The sequence below is a fragment of the Psammomys obesus genome, unplaced genomic scaffold (genome assembly GCF_907164565.1).
Source record: "Psammomys obesus unplaced genomic scaffold, mPsaObe1.curated_primary_1811, whole genome shotgun sequence".
NCBI classification, from domain to species: Eukaryota; Metazoa; Chordata; class Mammalia; order Rodentia; family Muridae; genus Psammomys; species Psammomys obesus.
In genome coordinates this window covers 3,191,963-3,212,445 of record NW_026596085.1, presented here as the reverse complement: position 1 = coordinate 3,212,445, position 20,483 = coordinate 3,191,963, and the positions used below count along the sequence as shown (strand labels likewise).

The window sequence follows — 20,483 nt, the reverse complement described above, 5'->3', positions numbered from 1 at the left end:
TCAGAACTGTGGTACCCTTAGATTCTACGCGCTGTGCCAACCCACACTGTTGTGTAGGTTCAGCCGGAAGCATGGGATGCGTCTCACTGGCTTAGAGGCTAGAACAAAAGACACGTTGGGGAGGAGGTTGGAGGTCATGACTAGCTAGGAGAGGATAGGAGGGGGCTTCCATGGAATAGGCCCTGGGTATTTACTGGCCTGGGTAGCAGTTAATTGCATGCTCATTTACTTTATGAGGATTCACCACATTCTTCACTTGAGATCTGTGGTCTTGCCTCTATGCATGTTATAACTCACACGAAGTTCACTTAAAACCTAGCTCCTGTGTCATTCTCAAGAGACCCTCTCTGCAGTGTTCTTTACTGTGTTCCTTTTACAAATGGGAAACTGATGCTCAGAGTCTCAGCGTGCCCCTCTTCCTAGATGCAGTATGAAGAGCTGAGATCCCTCCCATAAACACAACCAGTAGGCAATGGACAGAGCGGCATCGCAGGAACCGGAAGTTCCTCTGTGTGCTCCGGAACCTAGTGCAAGGCTGGGTGTGCAGTGAGGGCTCCACACGTGGCCGGCAATCTAGAGTCCCTCGGGGACAGCTCTTCCGGAGCTGCCAAATTCTCTGACACGTTTGGCTCCATTGAGGAGAACCTAAGGAAGGATCCAGATAGAAGGCGACATGTAGCCAGTGTCTGGGATTGCAGCTGCCAACAGTCTAGATTAGACTAAACCGGAGGTGACAGACGGGCTCTCTCAGGAGACAGTGTGGTTGGTCCCCTGAGGATCATAACATCCTTTCAATCTAAGCTTGGCCACTGCCAAGGATGCTCCTTTAACCCACGTTCTTGAGGACAATTGTCACTTAATTGGGGTTACTGATCTCAGAAGAGGGGTGTCCAACTTGGCTGACCTCTGAGTGGTAGCTTCTAAGTTAGGGGAAAAAAACGTGGCAGTGAGGCCCAAACTAGCAGAGTTTGAATTGGCTGGTTTTCTGTCCACACAAGCTACAGTCATCAGAGAGGAAGGAGCCTCAGCTGAGGAAATGCCTCCATGAGATCCAGCTATAAGGTGTTTTTCCAATTAGTGATCAGTGGGGGGAGGACACAACCCTTTGTGGGTGGGGCCATCCCTGGGCTGGTGGTCCTGGGTTCTATAAGAAAGCAGGCTGAGCAAGCCATGAGGAACAAGGCAGTAAGCAGTACCTGTTCACATCCTCTGCATCAGATCCTGCCTCTGGGTCCCTGCCCTGTTTGAGTTCCTGCCCTGACTTCTTTCAATAATGAACATCAATATGGAAGTGTAAACCAAAAAACTGTTTTCTCCCAACTTGCTTTGTGGCCATGCGGTTTGGTTGCAGCAGTAGAAACCCTGACTAAGACAGAGTCCTTTATGAGCCTCACATCAGTTGCACTTTTGACCTCTAAACTCTCTCCACACCCTGTTCTCCATCTAGACATTATCCTTCACGTTTGCTGGCCTACCCTCCCTTGCTTTCAGCCTGCACCTCTGCTCCTTCGCACAGAGCCAATGATCGGTGAGCATACGCCTCAGACCTACCTAGGCAGGAAAACAATATCCCGCTCACCATCCTCTCCTTCCTTCCCCACAGAGGGACCTAACCCTCAGGTGGAGAGAGTTGGCAGAGCACGTTTAAAGGAGCCACTCAGGTTTCCAGGCAGAAATATGTCACCTGTGGTTTCCTAAAGAGCTGGGGTGGAGGTTCTGAAGAGGATGGCGGACCAAGAACTGAGTCCCAACGACTGAATCCTTGATGTGATTTTTTTCTTTTTCCAGAAACTTTATGCTTGTTCTTAGTGGGAATTAGAAGTGAATCTCAAAGGCGAAAGTAAACAAACAAACAAACAAAAAACAAACAAAAAAACAAACCAAACCAACAGCAAACCCCTTGTGTTTTCAAAAGCTGATTGAATTGAGTTAATGCCTTCCCCTGTGCTGGGTGTCCTCGTCACCCTCCCACCGCCTTTCCCATGGTTCCTCGGCTCTTAGACTTCGAGCTGAGACCGCATCTCCTGCCGGCTGCCTCGAGGCTCCGTTCCTGCTTACAGCTGCTGTATTTCCTTTTCAAAACTCCTCATGTGAAGAAGCACAATTCCTGCTTTGTGGTTCCCAACAGTCCCTCCTGTAGTCATTTGTTATCGTGCTTCATGAGATGATTGATTTGACATCAATCATGTCAAATGAGATGAGATGATGACATTTAGATCCCTGGCAATTAAGGATTTATTGCTGTGTTTCTTTCTTCCACAGACCCTTTAAGGGCAGAGCATTCGGGAAGGAGTGGTGACAATTACACGTGTCAAGGTTGAAAAGATAGTTCGTCGTTTCCTTTTTTTGGTTTTGTTTTGTTTTTTTTTTTTTTTTTTGTTTGTTTGTTTTGTTTTTTGAGACAAGGTTTCTCTGTGTAGTCCTGGCTGTCCTGGACTTGCTTTGTAGACCAGGCTGGCCTCCAACTCACAGAGATTGGCCTGCCTCTACCTCCCTGAGTGCTGGGATTACAGTGTGCCCCTGGCTTGACAGTAGAGGTTAGACCCCCCTGAATGACCCTCCCAACTGAAACAACAATCTTCTAAAACCCTAAGCTAACCACCAAACCGGCACTCAAGAAAGACATCTGCAGAGCTCAACATGAGGTGAGCCTGTGGTCCCAGGTACCTAGGATGCAGAGGCAAGTCCTAAGGTGGAGACCAACCAGACAGCTCTGCAGGAGCCCAAAATAAATAAATCAAATAAAAGGACTAGAGGTGTAACTCAGTGGTAAAACACTCGCCTAACATGCACGAGGCTGTGGGCTAGATCTCTAGTGCTCTGAAATAAAGAATAAATAAATATACAACCCTCAGGCTTCACGGGACAAGGTAATGGGAAGTAAAGCTTGTATCAAGGGGACTCTCGAAGTGTGCCTGCCAGCTGTCTATAAGGACAGGGGGCAGTGAGCCTCTACAGAGATGGAAATACTGGCTTTGGCCATTCTAAATGGTAGGAAATAACATCTTAAAGTCATAACCAAAACCCAGTGCTTCTTTGAGTTGGCAGTTCAAAATCACAGGCTTTCTGATCCTAACACCTTCGAGCATAATGTAGTTAAAGTGATCCTAGAAGCCAGACCTAGTGGCACAGGTGGGTGGCTAACCCAGCTCCTGAGGCTGAGGTGGGAGGATCAAAAGTTCAGAGCCAGCCTGGGCTACAGAAGACAATGGAGTGAGACTCTGCCTCAAAAGAGAAAGTAAAAGAAGACTGGGGACTCGGCTAGTAAGAGAGTGCTCGCCTAGCATGCAGGAAGCCCTGGCTCAGTCCTTAATACTTCCCCCAAAAGAATAAATGAAAGAACGGAGTGGAGGTGGCACACACCTTTAATCCCAGCACAGTCAGGCAGATCTCTGAGTTCAAGGTCAACCTGATTTACAGAGCCAGTTTCAGGACAGCCAGGGCTACACAGAGAAACCCTGTCTCAAAAAAAAAAAAAAAAAAAAAGCGAACAACAATAACAACAATCAACAGGGCTGGAGAGATGGCTCAGCAGTTAAGAACACTAGCTGCTCTTCCAGAGGACCCAGGTTCAATTCCCAGCACCCACATGGCAGCTCACAACTGCCTATAACTCCTGTTCCAGGGGATCCAATTCCCTCACATTTTCAGGCAAAACACGATGTGCATAAAATAAAAATAAATAAATTATCTAAAAAACCAATAAACAAACAAACAAATGGAAAAATACTGAGTGATTCCATGCTGCTACAGGCGTTCTCTCACCAGGACGCTCAGCCTCACCCTGGCCATCAAATACTTCACCGTCAAAGTCACAAAACACACAGACACAAACCTCAGCAAAAATCACTCCAAGAACTTCAGATATTAAAATTCCTAGGCATAGCATAAAGTAAGTTTAAATAGTTTAAAGAAATAAAAGAGAAGCTAAAAAAAAAAATCAGGTAAAAAGAAATTATAAATAAGACTTGGGAAAGAATCCAGATGAATTTCTAGAAAGAAAAGGAAAATACTGTGTTGAATCTTAAAACTCTTTGGGTAGATTAAGTATCAGTTTGGCCATAACTGAATGAAAAATAAATAAACTGGAAGTAATGCCCCCTACTGCCCCCCCCCCCCCCCCCCAAAAAAAAAAAAAAAAAAACTGGGATGTAGCAGAAAGACAAAGACATGGGAACATGAGACATTAGAGGATATGGCACAGAGAGAGGGGGAGCCCGGTGTCCTCAAGCAGAACAGCTGGGGTTCTAGCAAGGCCAGGTCATATTCAAAGAGGCAACAGCTAAGGCAGTTCCAGGACCGGGAAAACTCGAAGCCCAGGGAAGCTCAGGATAATTGCCTTTTAAAGTTCACATCTAGGAAAATCTCGAGGCACAGAGGAGATGGCGAAAGCGGTGAGAGAAAGGTCATGTAAGATGGCGTTCTGACTGGGCTCGTGGCTGACTTTTCAGCCACAGTCAGATGTAGGACAAAATCAGTATGAAACACTTAATAAAGTGGTAGCAGCGAATCAAAATGCAGCAATAACCGTAGTGATTTGTCATTTGGTAAATGCTGTGGTGAAAGGTGAAGACTGACTCAAATTCCAGATGTCTATGAAGAGTCTGCCGGGAATCTCAAATGATTGTAAGCTTGTGTGTGCTCAGTGACAGAGCCACAAACACAGACAGCAAAAGGACAAAAAAGATGCAGAACTCGCAGCTATAGTTCAGGTATGTAAGTCACATCAGGTAGCATACCTGTAACTGAGGGGTCCCACACCTTCTTCTGGTCTCTGCCCATACACAGACACACAAATAAAACAAAATAAAAATGAATTTTGAAATAAGTGAAGACAATGAACACACTTAAATTAAGCTATAAGTACAGAACGTTCCACCCAGTAGGAGAATAAGTATTACTTTTGAGTACTGGTAGGATGTTTATGAACATTGGCCATGTTAGGGCACAAACCTAGTCTCAATATTCAAAGAATCCCTTTCATACTAATTGCAGCCTCTGACCACAAGCCAACTAACAAGAAGCAAGACCAAGCAGGATAGGGGAGGTTGCTCCGGCAACACAAGTGAGTAATTTAACTGGGGCATAGTGGGGCATGCTTGCAAAGACAGAGACGGGAGGCCCAAGGTCCAGGCTGGGAAGACAGCTCGGTGAGTAAGAGTGCTTCCTGGCCAGGCATAAGGATCTGATTTGAAATCTCAGTCCCCGGAAGCACCCATAACCCCTAGCAGTGTGGGGGTTGGAGACAGGGATAACTAGAGCTTACTGGCTGCTAGCCTAGCTCCAGATTCCATGAGCTCTGAGTTCTCCTCTGGCTTCGACGGACATGGATGGACACACACATACTCCACCTCAGCACACACAAAGTTCAAGGTCATCCACAGCTACATAAGGAGTTGGAGGCCGGCCTTATTCCACAACAGCAACAACGAACCAGCAGGAGACACGGCTCAGCTTTTAAGGGAATGGATTGCTCTTGCAGGAGAGTTGAGCTTGGTTCCCAGCACCCACATCTGGTGGCTCACAACCACTTGGAACCTTGGCTCCAGAGGATCTGACAGTTCTGGCCCCTGTGGCAATGGCACACATGTGCACATACACATAATTTAAAATAAATCTCAAAACAAAGACAAAATAAAAAATAAAAAAACAAGGTTAACACCAAAACCACAACTATCTTGCATCATTTGACCTAACAAGGTTTTTCTTTCATATTTTTCAAGGCAGCAGCAGACACTCTGCAGGCTATCACTGTCTGTATGGCCCAAGGCTCTAAATTGCTCTGATCTGTAGTTTATCTGTTTTTGGCAAGAATCAAATACTATTTTTTTCCTTTGTATTTTTATTTTATGTGAGTGCTTTGCCGGCGTGTGTGTGTGTGCACTGTGTGTGTGTGTGTGTGTGTGTGTGTGCCTGGTGTCCTGGGAGGTCAGAAGAGGTCATCAGATGCCCCGGAACGGGGATAACAGACTGTTGTGAGCTGCCATGTGCGTGCCAGGAACTGAACAGGGTCCTCTTCAAGAGCAGCTAGTGCTCTTAACTGCTGAGCCATCTTTTCAGTCCCCTTCAGCTGTGCTTTCAAGTCCACTATAATTACTGGTCAAGACATGATCTTGACATTTCTGGCCTCTTTGCAGGACAATCTACTCCCCGCCCCCCACACTGGTCCAGGAAAGGAGGAAGATGGAAACAGCCGTTAAAAGCATAGTAGGCAAGAACAAAGAGTGCAAGCAAAGCGCTATACAATGTGGAGTTTTAAAACACCCTTTTGGACTATAAAAATTGTGTAAAAGAAGAAATATTTAGAATCTGTAATGTTATTAAAAAAGCATGAGGCTGGTCAACCGATATTCTCTGCAAGAGGTTTATTAAGTGGGTATGGAGGGAGGGGGGAGCAGGACATGAAGAGAGAGAGAGAAAAGGGAAGGGGTGCTGAGAGAGAGAGAGGAGAGTAAGAGAGAGACCATGTGTTGGGGTTGGCCCTTTAAGGGGAAAGGTAACCACGCCTTCCAGGTGTGGCCACCTGGCCGGGCGACACATGATGACATCATAGGTAGCTAAGTAACCCAGGAGCAGGTTGTGTCCCAAAATACTAACATTCTTCTCTTTTTCTATAATTAAAAACAGGGAGCTTGGACTGCTTTTTATAAGGTAAGTTAAAATATATAAATTTAGGCTCATTGGAAGCAGCTCTTGGTTGTCATGCAAGAGGTTGAAAGAGAGAAGAATTATAGCAACAAAATGGTCAGATTGCAAGGTCAAGAGTAAGGGAAGCCTCTGCCTTGGAAAATTTAGGGTAGAGGGTTGTCAATAGAGAGAGTTGCCAGCCATGCAAGGCAGCAAGTAGGAACTGGGGAACACTGGGAGAACCTGGAGCTGCTTGTCCTGGTCCTGAAGCACACCACTTTAGCCTTTTGTTAATAAGAAGGGAACAATGGGTGTAGATTCTCTTCTGGCTACTTCCTGCTGACACTGGGGGCGCTGTAGGGAGGTCAAAAGGCTGAAATGTTGGCCAAGTCCAGAAAGAATAGGCTGGGAGGGAAGGTGCAGGTCCAGCTTGTTGGAAGTCTGTGAGGTCAGAGTTGAACACCTGCAGCTTGTTGGAATTTGGTGAGGTCAGAGTTGAACACCTGTAGCTTGTTGGAATTTGGTGAGGTCAGAGTTGAATACCTGTAGCTGCTTTGGCACTGTTGTGGCTATAGGAAACATCTGTGTCTGGCAGGACACTGAAACACATATATAGGCAAAAGATAGAGTTGAATAGGTTATGGAGAAAATCCTGTAGGTATACGTTCAAACCTTTTGGGAGAGCAAACAGAGGTAGAAGGTTTGGATCAATCAGACTTGAACATGGGAACCTCTGTCTACCTGGGGGAACCTTTATTTACCCAATCACTGGCAATATTTAAAGAAGGCTTTGTTTTCGATCTGTCATTGAGGTAAGGTTTGGTTACAGAAGTGTATAAACTTAGAGGCCCTGGTGCCAGCTGGCACTAGGTGTAGAAACTTAAAATTCTCCAGAGGAGATCCTATCTGGAGGGACGGGCATCTGGGTGTCTCCCATTGGGGGCAGAGAAGTCAACGACCTTCCAGAGGCATCCTAGTGGGAAGGTGTGACTCCGAGCGAGAAGGGTGCTACCTGGTCCAATATCTCATCAGCTTTTGGCCAGGGACCGGGGTGCGGATGCCCAGCAGGGCACAGCCAGGGCATGGATGGTTCACCTAGCGCTAGGCCTTCACATGAGCGAGCGAGCAAGGGGGAGAAGGAGCCGTGTGCGAGTGGGGCCCTAAAATGGAGGTCAGCATAGAGGGTCAACCCTAGACAGTTAAGGCTATGGCTGGGGGGGGGTCCCCTCCATTTCAAAAGATAGTATGAAGTTGCCGGAGCTCTGCGGTCAAGCTTCCCTGACCAAAAAAGGCGTTTATGCTGAGAAAATGGAGTGAACTCACCAATCTAGTGGCTGGTCAATAAGGAGAACTCACCAATTCAGCCAGTGTTGCATGCAGTAAATAGCAGTCTGGTAGCCAGGAAAGGAAGTCCCAAAACCAGGAAAAGGGGAGGAGTCCCACCTTTTGAGATCGACAATTAGTGCAGTACTTATCTGGAGTCCAATTGACCTGAGAGGCGGATTTAGGTGGACTTTCTGCAGCTTACAAGAATTACTTTTAAGTTTTAAGAAGGGGATAAAACTTTAGACATGTTAGTATCACAATTGTACTCTGCATTGTAGAAAAAGGCAGTAGGCATACATATTTGTGTTAATCGCATAAGTATTTTTTAAGGTGAGCTCTGAAAAGGCAAAAGCCTTTTATGAAGTAAAAGGGAAACTCACTTGATCTTAATTTTTAGTATAAGCACACATATTATGGAGGCTTACAATCTTGAGCTTAGAACCATAATAGTACATGGTATAGTGGAATGTTTTTTTTATAAGAGTCAGATTAATAAATTAGAGCCCTATTGATAAGGGTCAAAACACTGGACAGTCAATACAACAGTAGCATAACAACAGGAGGAAATATTAAGCCTTTTAACTACTCTGGTAGTCAATGCAACAGTAGCATAACAACAGGAGGACATATTAAGCCTTTTTACCTATTTAAGATACCTTAAATCACCTTAGACCTTGTAACCTTTATAACTTGCATTTACCAACTTTAGAACATTTTTTAGACCCTCAAACATTTATAAGTTGCATTACCAAACTTAATATACATTTTTAGACTCTTAAACATATATAACTTGTATTTACCAACCTTAAGACACTTTTTAAGACTCTCAAATATGTATAACTTGTATTTATTAACCTTAAGACAACTTGAGAGGGACCTTTGTATTTAGTTATTTACCATGAGACATAGTTGAAACTGCTATGAACATTCATTGTCCTTTAGCTAACGGGATGGTGAAAGGTTTCATTTAGGCCTGTTTCTTGAGTCTGTTCTGTGTCTAGGCCTAAAAATAGCAGCTCTAGGATTTAGGCTTAAGGCCTGGTCTCCTGCATATAAAGAGAACTGGGAATGCACTCTGTCTAGGCCTGAAAATAGCAGCTCTAGGACTTAGGCTTAGGGCCTGGTCTCCTGCATATGAAGAGAACTGGGAAGGCACCTGAAGTCTCCCAACACAGAAGTTGGCAATATGTCCATGGGACCTCATTCTGAGGTCAAAAACAGACCTGTTGGAGAGCTGTGGAGGTTGCAAAGTCAAGGAGCCATTCGTCCTCCACCAGGCCAATGAGTTAGAAGGCTGGAAGTGTCTGTGGCTCTTGTGCTGGTTGAACCTCCATGGCTGGGCGCAGAGGACAAGCCTGCTTGGGAGCATTTTGACTTCCAGAGGCCAGTCTGCCAGCAGCCAGCTGTGGCATGTTGCATCAGCAGGGGGACCAGCATCCACTTGGCTGCGTTTGAAAATGTCACCTGGAAGAACAGACTTTTGGCTATGCAAACCTCTTGCCTTTTTGCGGGAACACCAACAGCTTCAGAGCGCAGCTAGGGTCTGGTGCCAGTCGGGATGGCTCTTACTATTTTTACCAACTCTTATATGGTGATTCAAGGACCATCCTCAACAGAGAAAATTGGTTGAAACTGTCCCATTAGATTACAGGAGTCCGAAATGGACCATAGCAAAGCTAGGGGAGCCCTTCTCAAGTCACGGCACCAATATAATGTTATTAAAAAAGCATGAGGCTGGTCAACCGATATTCTCTGCAAGAGGTTTATTAAGTGAGTATGGAGGGAGGGGGGAGCAGGAAATGAAGAGAGAGAGAGAAAAGGGAAGGGGCACCCTGAGAAAAAGAGAGAGAGAGAGTAAGTAAGAGTAAGAGAGTGTAAGAGTGAGAGAGAGCAAGAGGAGAGTAAGAGAGAGACCACGGTAACCACGCCTTCCAGGTGTGGCCACCTGGCTGGCAACACATGATGACATCATAGGTTGCTGGGTAACCCAGGAGCAGGTTGTGTTCCAAAATATTAACAGAATCAACAAGTACATATGAAACATTGTAACCTGTGAATTGCAATTAGCATAGTCCGGGCATGAAACTGTATAGCACTAACGGTTGGTCTGTTTGTGGTGGGAGTTATTTTATGTACTTTGCGTAGTGCGGCTCTCGTGGCAACCCATGAAGACGATGTGCTGGCTACTTTTAGATCAACTTGACACAAACTAGAGTTGTTTTAAAAAAGGAATCTCAATTGAAAAAAATACTCCCATCAGGTTGGCCTGTAGGTGAGCCTGTGGTGTATATCCTTGATTAATGGTGGGTATGGGAGGGCTCAGCTCACTGTGGGCAGGGCCACCCCTGGGCTGGTAGCCCTGGGAGCTATAAGAGAGCAGTCTGAGCAAGCCATGGGGAGCAAGCCAGTGAGCAGCACCCCTCCACGGCTCTGCTCCAATTGCTGCTTCACGGTTCCTGCTCTGATTTCCTTTCATAGAGACTGTGTTTGGGGTGTGTAGGCTGAAATAAACCCTTTCCTCTCCAAGTTGCTTTGTTCTCAGTGTTTTATCACAGGAATGAGAACCCTGAGACCAACAGGCAGGCTGAATTGCAACATGGTTGGCTTTGGTCCTGAAGATGGTGAGGGTGGAACTTAACAGTCCCTGAGTTACAGCTGAAAACGGTTGCATTAAAATATTTCTAAATTTCAAAATTAATATGATGAGTGGCCTGTGTAAGGAGGGGGGGTGAGATATTTAAAAAAGCATAAGAAATAACAGACCAAGCTGGGTCTACTGGCACATACACCTTTAATCCCAGCAGAGGTGTGTGAATCTCTCTGAGTTTGAGGCCAGCCTGGTCTACAGAGAGAGAGTTAGTTCCAGGACAACCAAAGTTACAGAGAGAAACCCTGTCTCAAAAACAAAACAACAAAAACAAACAAACAACACCCCCAAAACTAAATAAGTTAACAGACTATAAATTTTAAAAAATTGAACTAGGTAATGCAGAAATTTTAAAATTAGATCTTTAAAATAAGATAGATAACCCCATGGCAAGACTGATCAACACATGGAGAAAGAATTGTTTAGGGGCGTGATGGGATATAACTAAAGATGCTGTAGAAATTATATGGTTAAAAAACTAGAATACACAACTTGATGCCAATACATTTTAGAAATGGATAAGTGCCTGGAAACGGAATTTATTAAAGCTGACTCAGAAACAGCAGTATGAAGAGTCTTTTGTGCCCTGGAGAGAAAATTTGAACTGGCTCTTCAGATGTTCTCACAGAGAGAACACCACACCAAACAGCTCAATAAAAGGATCATAGCCCGGTGCTGCAGAGAACAGAGCCTGAGCCAAAGGCTTGGGGGTAGGCGATTCATTTGGGAAAGTAAAGTGTTTTATATGGGGGCAGGAGGAACCAGGAAAAAAAATCAACAAGATGCAAATGGACACGGCTGAGCAGTCTGGGTAGAGCATTCCTGGGGACGCTAGAACAGACGTCTAGATGTTCAAACCCTTGAGCACCAGGCCTGAAAGCTGGGGCCTCAGAGTGAGAGGCAGATGTGGGAGCTGAGGAACATGCCGTCAGGTTACGGCTGTGCAGAGGTGCTTGACAGCTGCAATAAATGAGAGGAGAGGATGGGAGTTCAGCTCTGGTGGCACAGGAAGTGAAACACGCAGTAAACTACAGCGAATATCCTTCATTTTACCTTTAATTAAGAAAAGTCTTAACCAAAAAAAAACACACAAACAAAACAAACAAAAGATTCCAGAGGGAAGATAGACATAATTATTTAAGCAGGTGCATTCTATTTATTTTTATTGTTCTTTTATTCTTTTATTCTTTTTTTAAAGACAGTCTCACAAGGCTGGCCTTGAACTCACGGAGTTGAGTTTGCCTCTGCCTCTTGAGTCCTGAGATTACAGGTGGCAGCCACAGTTGCTTGGTATTTACCGAGGTCCTAGAGATCCAAACTCACACCCTGAGGCTTGCGCAAACGCTTAACCCTCTGAACAATCTCCCCATAGTGAGAGCCTATCTCAATTCCTAAGAAAGTCATAACCAGCACATCGTGCTTAGAACGTGCTAGAAGACCGCAGAAAGGCAGGATGCACTCTTGAATTCCAGGCATTATCTTCTCTTATACCGACTTTGATATATGACTTTGCCACAATAGTGAAACTATTTCTCAACTTCTCTAGACTCTGAGATGGTCCTCTCTCCAAACTCCTTACCTTCTTACATTCACTTCCATGACTTTGAATGAAACTGAGACCCCCAGGAAGTTAGCCAAACATCTCCCCACACAGTGGAAGACTTTTCCGTGCTCCGGAACACTCTGTAGCACCTTCTCACAATGGCTTGCAGTTCTCATGCCGCCTCTAGTCTTGAGGCTCTTGCTGATCCATGATTTCATTTCCCTTCACCAGGGCCCTGCCCACTCACTCACGCAAATAAAGACTAACTGTTAGCTGTGGAACAGTTGCTGAAAACTCTCACCGCGTATAAACTGAGGACATGACCACTCCATAGTATGGTTGAGGGGAAAGTTTTTATTGTCCATATGAGGGGGAGTACAGGCAGAGCCATCTGGAAGAGGCCAGAGAAAAGAGATAAAGCAGTGGACTGAACACAGCCAGCAGGCTGGACCTGGCCATGAGAGGGGAGAGAGAGAGAGGAGCCAGGAGAGCGCAGAGCTGAAGTAGCAAGGCTACAAAAAGAATGAGAATGTGGGGATGACTCGGGGAGGTGTGTGTGGCGGGGGGCGGGGGGAGATGTCAGCATGGACGCTGAAATGTGTAATGGGTATTGGTGATACTCAGGGATCCTGGAGGCCAGCGTGCGCTTTGGTATGCCGATAGCCACCGCCAACCGTCATTTGTCCTTCTGCCAGTGTTAGGTGGGAAACGGATTCTTTAGTCCTGACACACCCCTCTTGTACTTTTGGCCACATAGGAGGATCTTCATTTTATTGACCATTCTGTCACTCAATCACACTGATTTTCAAACTTTCTAGGAAGTAATAAAAAAAAAAAAAATCCAACAGTCAAGAGGCAGATGAGCAATAAAATACCTAAAACTTACAACAATAATCTACATGAATAACCTTTATAAATGCCGTTGGCTGGTGGGGCATACTTTATAATTCAAAATAAAAATCTGAGGCAGTAGGGAAGTACTCTCCCACCTGCTGAAGCCCCCAGTTCTCCGTTAGAGTCCGAATGATTGAACCACTGTAAGGATGCAAAATCCTCCCAAAGGAAGCCAATAATCTGAGAAGGGAAACAGGGTCCATGTTTTGTCATTGATCTATTTTGTAATTTTCTTTTAGGTGTAAGGGTATTTTTCCTGCTTATATGTCTGTGCACCACGTGCTTACTTGATGCACTCTTTTTAAAACTATTTTACTTAGGTTTCATCTTCTTCCCTTCTCCACTTAGTCCCTTCCAACACCCAACGCCAGGGAGGAGAGAAAGGTCAGAAGGGAAAGGGGAAGTAGTTCTCTTTGGTTACTTCTTGCTGGTTAGGGTCGTTGGGTTCCTTGGGGCAAGTCCAATCTTTGTTTCAGGATATCTTCACCAACCAGGAGCAGCAGGAGGCATCACCAGCGTTCTTCTGCTTCCTCAGAGCCCCTCTTTCTCTTTTAGCTCCGGCATTTATTCCTCTTTAGAGTCCTCAGACTTAAACATCTGCATCTGGGAAAGAGCCTCCAATCAGAGCCTGCACAAGGCAAAGAGTGGACTGCTGTAGACCATCTGAATCAGCCCCATACCTCACAGCTGAGATTAAAACAAGAACATGTCTATAAAACATAACTGAGTTTTTAAAGACACCAAAATGCCTACCACACTTACCTGGTATCCACAAAGGCCAGAAGAAGGTGTCAGATCCCCTGGAACTGGAGTTACCGAGAGGTGTGAGCTGCTTCACAGGTGCTGGGAATCTGAGGAAGGTCCTCCGGAAGAGCTGCCATTGCCCTGAGCCATCGAGCCATCCCTCCAGCCCCAGCGCTTGTGTTTCACTGTGTTCTGGTAACAGGGAACTCATGCATAGGTGTGAGTGTGCTACCACGGAGCTATAGCCTTTCTCTTCCTTTCACTTTTTTATTTTGACTCTGAATTCCAGGAAGTTGTTCGGGCTGTCCTTGAACTCACTAAGTAATCCAGGAAGATCTGGAACTTGGGATCCTCCTGCCCCAGCTTCTGAGTAGTTGAGGTTACAAGCGTGCACAACCAGGTCTGGCTAGAATAGTTTTACGATGGAAAAAAAAAAGTCCTATTATCAGTTAAGGTTTGGAGATGGCGAATAAAGTAAACATCTTGCATTAGGCAACAAAATCTTGAGTGAGTCTGCCCTTTTCTGCTTTTCAGATCTCACCTCTCTCTCTCTCTCTCTCTCTCTCTCTCTCTCTCTCCTCTCTCCTTGGCCATTCTGCATTTGCTAGTGTCTCAGGTGGGATCCCCTTCTAAGGTCCTCACATAGCTTTCTTCTCCTTGTCACCCAGGTTTAATATCAAATGTCTTATTCCAGAGAGGGACTTTCCAGTCCACGCCATCGGAAGTGTGTTCCCACCACATTATTCTTTTTTCTAATATTTCTTTTTATTTTGTGTGTTTGGGTGTTCCGCCTGCAGGTGTGTCTGCGCCATGTGTCTTGCCCTCGAATGTCAGAAGAGGACATCAGATCCCTGGAACTGAAGTTACAGATGGTTATGATCCATCATGTGGCTGCTGGGAATTGAACCCAGGTCCTCTGGAAGAGCATCCAGTGCTCTTAACCCTGGAGCCATCTCTCCAGTCCCACCACATCACATTTTATGCCAATCATTTTACTTGTGAATTGTCCTCTCTTCTAATTACAACTGAATACCAGATATCTATCCTACGCATTGACATCTCTTTGGTACTTAGAATAATCCATACCACGTGGTAGGAGCTCAATAAACATGCCAGGGAGGTAAGCTGCCTTAAACAGAGGACCTTTAACGTGTGGACCTACAAAAACTCTTCAACTGAAAGAAACAGTATAGAGCGTTTCTCAAGCTTACTGGAAGTACTTCCTGAAGCATGCAGTGGGGAATTTCACAGTTCCCACACTAGCCTAGGCTGTACAGCTAAGTGACCCTTAGATGCTGTCTGGAAACCAGTGTAGTGAATGGCAGAGTCCCGAGCGTAAAGATGTGTGACATGGAAACAGTCCTAGGAGTGCACAGCAATAAGTAGATGGAGACCTATGCCCAAGGCTGTCCCTAAGTTACCCATACGATGTCTCTGAATCCACTCACTGAACTTACTCCCTTCTGTTGAGGCTTCCTTATAAACAGAAAAGTTATTGCCATCAAAATAAACACACATACACACACACACTCACACACTTACTGTATACAACTTCAGTAAATGCTCCAAAGTTCATCCTAACAGTTAAATTACAATGTAACTACGCAGAATGTTATTTTGTAACTAGCAAGGGTTCGTATGCCCAGACATTGTGGCAGTTCGCTATCTGAATGACTCAGTAATTGTCATCTTGTGCATCCATTAAGGGCCAAAGCTGAGGCAGGTTGGGAGGGTGCCAAGGAGGTTGTTTTGTTCACCTACTATCTTCCCAGGGGAAATTCGGGCAGGACTTTGGAAATATCTTCTGGAACTTTTGGACTTGTTTTCATCCAGGCAGGAGAAAGGTAAACTGGGAATGCAGAAGGGCATGGAAGGAGGGAGGAAGAGAGGGAGAGACTGTCTGGGGTAGTTAAAGTAACTAACTCATCTCCTTCTAGGATGAACTGCAAACAAGTTCAATAATTGACTTGAAAATAGTTTTGCTAAATGCTCTTAAACGGGCTTGATAGTTCAGAGGAAAGAGAAAGGATCTTCACAGAAATAAGGCCTCAGTTAAACTGTGTACTAGCTGCAGAACTATTGTGAGTGTGCTTAAAGCACAGGCACCATAAAAATTGTCTTCTGCAAGGAGATGCAAGGAAATGTCAACAAGTGAGAAAAGTTAGGGAAACTTCATTGGGGTGACAAATGTGTCCAAGAGGACTTTCACTTTATTCCCTAGCGAGGGGGCTGGGCTGGGAGGGAGGTGCTGAGCCATCAGGCTTGGAGCCACTTGCTTTCCTAGAGGCATATGGGTAAGCATGCCTTTCCTGCTGGGCTGAACCCACTCCTCAGCCAGCAGAATGAAAGCAAAAGATCCGAAACCTTGTGGAACACTCACATTTCCCAGAGAGGAAGAGACTGGGCTCCCCCTCCCCCTCCCCCTCCAGCCCTCTCACAGCCTGGAGCTGCAAGAGGTGTCACTGAGTCCTATCTAACGTGGGAGACACTCCCACACTTTCCAGAATCTAACCTTTCTGGTCTTACTTTCTGGCCTCTGCCCTGCGAGTGAGGGAGCAACTGCCTATCTTGCACTATTAAAGATGGATGCCCCTGACGGTCTCTTTCTGGGACTAGATCGTACAGTTTGCTAGGGACTGAAGGCATAGAACATGAGCTCTTGCTGAGTCTGAAAATGTTCCAACTGAACCTTGAAGAAAGAAAAGACAAGCAGATTGGGAAAGAGAAGAAGGAAGAGGAGTAGGAGGAGAATAAAAATGTATGAAAGCACTGAGGACTCTTAAGTACGGTTATAGAAATGTGATTCTTCAAACCAGGCTAAGGCTTTATAGTCAGGTCTGGGAAGCTAGATCAACCAGTGAGGTGCTCTCTGTGCAGCCATGATGACTTGAGGTAGGATCCCTAGAGCCCATGTAAGAAATTTAGGGCACCTGTACCCCCACCCCAGCCCTGGGGGGAGATGGTAGATCCTGGTGGCACATACAATAAGCTCTATCTCAGGGTCAGGGAGAGACCCTGCCCTCAAAAAAAAACAAAAAACAAAAAAAAACAAAACAAAACAAAACAAAAAAAAAAAAAACAAGGCAGAGGGCGATACTGGAAGACCCTGCATGTCAACCTCTGGCCTCTATATGTACACACACAGGCAAGCATAGCATGCCCACACCTACATGTGGAAACACACACACACACACACACACATTGAATTCTTCCTCCCTGCTCTGTTCCCCTTTTCCTCCCTTCCTCTGTCCTTCCCTCTCTTTCTTCCTTCCTTTTTTGTTTATTGAGTGCTTACAGCTGTAGAGCCAGGGGTAAGACAAGCTTACCCCCCAAGAGCTCATTAATACAACAAAACAAAATGCCTAATAGAGTGTCAGCAGAGTGTGAAGAGAGCAGTTACACCCCAGTGAGCTGACCGGAAGGCTTTACGGTGGTGGTAACAGCTGACCAAAGGACACAAGGCGTGCCAAGCAAGAGTTCAAGGTGGCTATCTCAGCCCTCACCCCGTGGTGCTGCCCTCATGATCATTATGGCAAAGGGGGCCATATCCTTTCATCCTCACACGAGCCTTTCCAAAGCAGAGCTTTTTACCTGGCTAGTGACAGAAGGGTAAGCCAGAGGGACCGGGAACAAGAGAAGAGCCCAATGTGCCATTTCTTGAGGGGGACATTTGGGAAGGAAGCTTATCTTAAGACCTGGGGAGAGAGCGCTGGCAGCCACCCAGCAAGGAAGCAGGGACTTCACCCGAATCCTGCCATCAGCTCAACTGAGCAGGAAGGCAGATTCTGTCCCCAAGCCTTCAGATAAGAGCCCACCTGGCTAACACATTGATTTTTTTTTTTGGGGGGGGGGTAGGGAAGCTGGTAAGAGCTTCACAAAGAACCCCGTGCAACTGCCAGGACTCCTGAACTCTGGACAGTAAGATAACACAGGGTGTTGTTCTGTGCCGTCTGTGTGTAGTGCCTTGAACAGAAACCAAGGCAGGAGGGTTCTCTGCTCAGCAGAAGAGCACGAACCTGGTGATACGGAGAACTCAGAGACCTTGGGAACGGCCCTGGAGAGTGCGTGAGTGTGAAGGAATTGGCATAGAGAGCCTACAAATTTGAGGTTGAGGATGTCATCAACTGTCATACATTTCAAGGAATTTGGCCTTGATTCTTTTGTTTGGTCTCGAGACAGGGTCTCCTTCTAACACTCAGGCTGGCCTTCAACTTCAACTTACTCTAGTCAAGTTATTCTTTATTAGTCAGGTTAGTTGTTGTTGTTGTTATTATTATTATTATTATTATTATTATTATTTTGACCTTGAACTCACCTGTAGCCAAGGAAGAACTTGAACTCCTCACCCTCCAGCCTCCACCTCTCACCCATCAACAAAAATGTTCAGTGAGGACGCAGGGATAAAAGCAGAGGGTAACACCATCAAGTCCCTTGACCAACATGGCCTGAGGGGTGAGGGACGGGCAGGCAGCCAGCACACAGTGTATGCTCGAAGCCTGAAGAACACGGTTTTCATGCTTCTACCATCAGGGCTGCAGCTGCAGTAGTGGAGAGTGGCCGTGAACCAGGAGGAGTAAGATGTATGCTTGCTCTCTCTGCTTCTGCTCTCAGATCCCATTCTGGTGCCTTTTCTCCTAGACGCACTCAACCACCCAGCCAGCCCAAGGAGATCCAGCCCAGACAGGAAAGCCCCATTCAGCTCAAACAGGTCAGGGAAAGGTGGAGAGTAGACCTCATCGAGGCACAGCTGAGGTTCGGAACAACCAGTGTTCAAGAGGCACATTTCAATTTGCCATGAGGTAGCAAGACATGACCATGTGTGGACTCAACCAGGACCATGTTTAAGCCTGGAACCCTCACTATGGCTGTCCCTGTGCTGGAGAGCACCAAAGACAATCTGAATTGTTTGACAACAAAGCTCTCATACTCACTCCTCAGCTCAGGGACCCTCCTCGGGTCCTGACACCTCCTGAGCCAGGAGAAGGACTCGGAAAATAGACTTGGAGCTGTCGTATGTCATTGAGGACGTGTCTAGCCCAGAACATTAGGGGCTTCCCAGAGATGGTGGCACGAGTCTACGTACTCAGCACTCATGCCTTGAGTTGTGGGCGGCCCGGCCGATTTTGCCAGGCCTGTGAGGCTGGGTTTGGAGGGAGAGGGACAGGAAGGAGGCTGTGTAGGGGAAGGATGTGGTTGACTCTTTCTTTCAGAGCACAGTGTGTTATCTTTTGGGTCAAGAAAATTATAGGGGATTGATAAACTTACTAGAACAGCAAGAATCACACTGTTTGTATTTTTTCAGCTTTAAATAAGGACATTCTTCTCCCAAAATATCCTCCTTAGCCTTAAATAATTTCAGAGAAGCTCGGAGACCACCAGATTCTTAGAAGTGAATCCTGGCAAGAGCTGATGATTATTAGGACAGATGCAGTCCTTGAGTGACTCTGGTCCCAGCACATGAGAACATCTGTCTCTTCTCAGGTTCTAAGAGGGTTTACTTTTCACTGTAGCCCAAGCCCACAGCCGCCCCAGCCTTGAGGTCATTGGGATGAGAATTCCCCAGCTTGTGGAATCATATCAGCAGTTTGGAGCAAGAAGCCCAGACAAAGGCTGGGGAACACTTCTTTTGGCTGAAGGTCAGTCTTGCTTCCCTCCGGATGATTCTGTGTGGCCTGGCGCAGGACTTCAACCTCACACCAGTGGTAAGGATAGTCTTCCCAGAGACTCAACTTGTTTACTTTATACTGTGGCCTACACCCCCTCTTGACCTAGAGGAAACCCACTCACCCCAGAAAAGATTTGTCCCCAAAATTGCACAGTAAGGCTCTCTGGTCTCCACAGGAAGACCAGGCCAAGATGGGGTAAGAGATCAATGTGACCAGTGTAAGTATAGGGGGTAAGGGCCATGTTGAACTCAAAGCCCTGCAGACTCTGCTGTCTGCCTGAGCCCACAGGCTAGACGGACACAGACCCAAGCTGTACAGTCCCGTCATGAATCCCCAAGGGCAGCGAGGGATTGGGCCTTAAGTGCAGATGGAGCATCAGAGCCTCCCTAGTTTGATGTCCAGAGACACTCTAGGCTTGAGCTAGAGTTGTTTAGCATCACAGTCAGCAGAGAAACTGCAAATGAGTAACCGGAAGTTAGAGATGCCTGTGCCATGCCAGCACCTCCATCCTTGCCCTAGCCCCAGCTCCAGGTGCTCCTGGTCCCCAAGGCACCAGGTGCACAACAGTCAGCTCTCAGTTTCCTAAACTCGCTGGAGTGGGATCAGAGCTGCCTCCCACCCCACCCCGGGCGGTTGGGCGGGCACGCAATTACACAGCTCACCTGCCGCGGCGGTAATCAGTAATCGGCCCAATTACTCTAACTGCTGGTGCTGGCAGGAAGACACCACCCACACAGCGCTGCTGAGAGACTTTCTTCCACAGCTGTTTACCTACCGTGAGCGTCGCGAGAACTCTGTGCACTCTCGCTCCCGATGACTCCGCTCCCACCCGAGGAGACAGGACTGGGGAAAGTCAAAGAGGGCACGGAGCGCTTCAGCTCTGCGCGAGTCCAGTCTCAGTGCCCTTCTCAGTCAGGCAACGCGTGTGACACGGGTCAGAGCGGCCAGTGAAAGGCCGTAGATTGTGCTTTGCAGAGATGATCTGAGAGCCAGTGGCATAAATTCAGCATACGTCATCCATTGCTGAGAGAGGGAG

The 20,483-nt window shown here is 46.4% G+C and overlaps 1 long non-coding RNA gene across 5 annotated transcripts; it reads right to left on the bottom strand.

Annotated features, from left to right (window-relative positions):
- Positions 1–12,477: 12,477 nt before the first annotated feature.
- On the bottom strand, positions 12,478–20,483 carry LOC129691209 (uncharacterized). 5 transcript variants are annotated; one of them, XR_008722418.1, is made up of 4 exons: positions 20,223–20,483; positions 18,097–18,319; positions 13,800–14,187; positions 12,478–13,665 (listed from the first exon to the last, which is right to left on the bottom strand). It is a non-coding gene; the product is annotated as an uncharacterized LOC129691209 (long non-coding RNA). The 5 variants fall into 5 exon arrangements; XR_008722419.1 differs by having other exon boundaries at positions 13,800–14,183; XR_008722416.1 differs by lacking the exon at positions 18,097–18,319.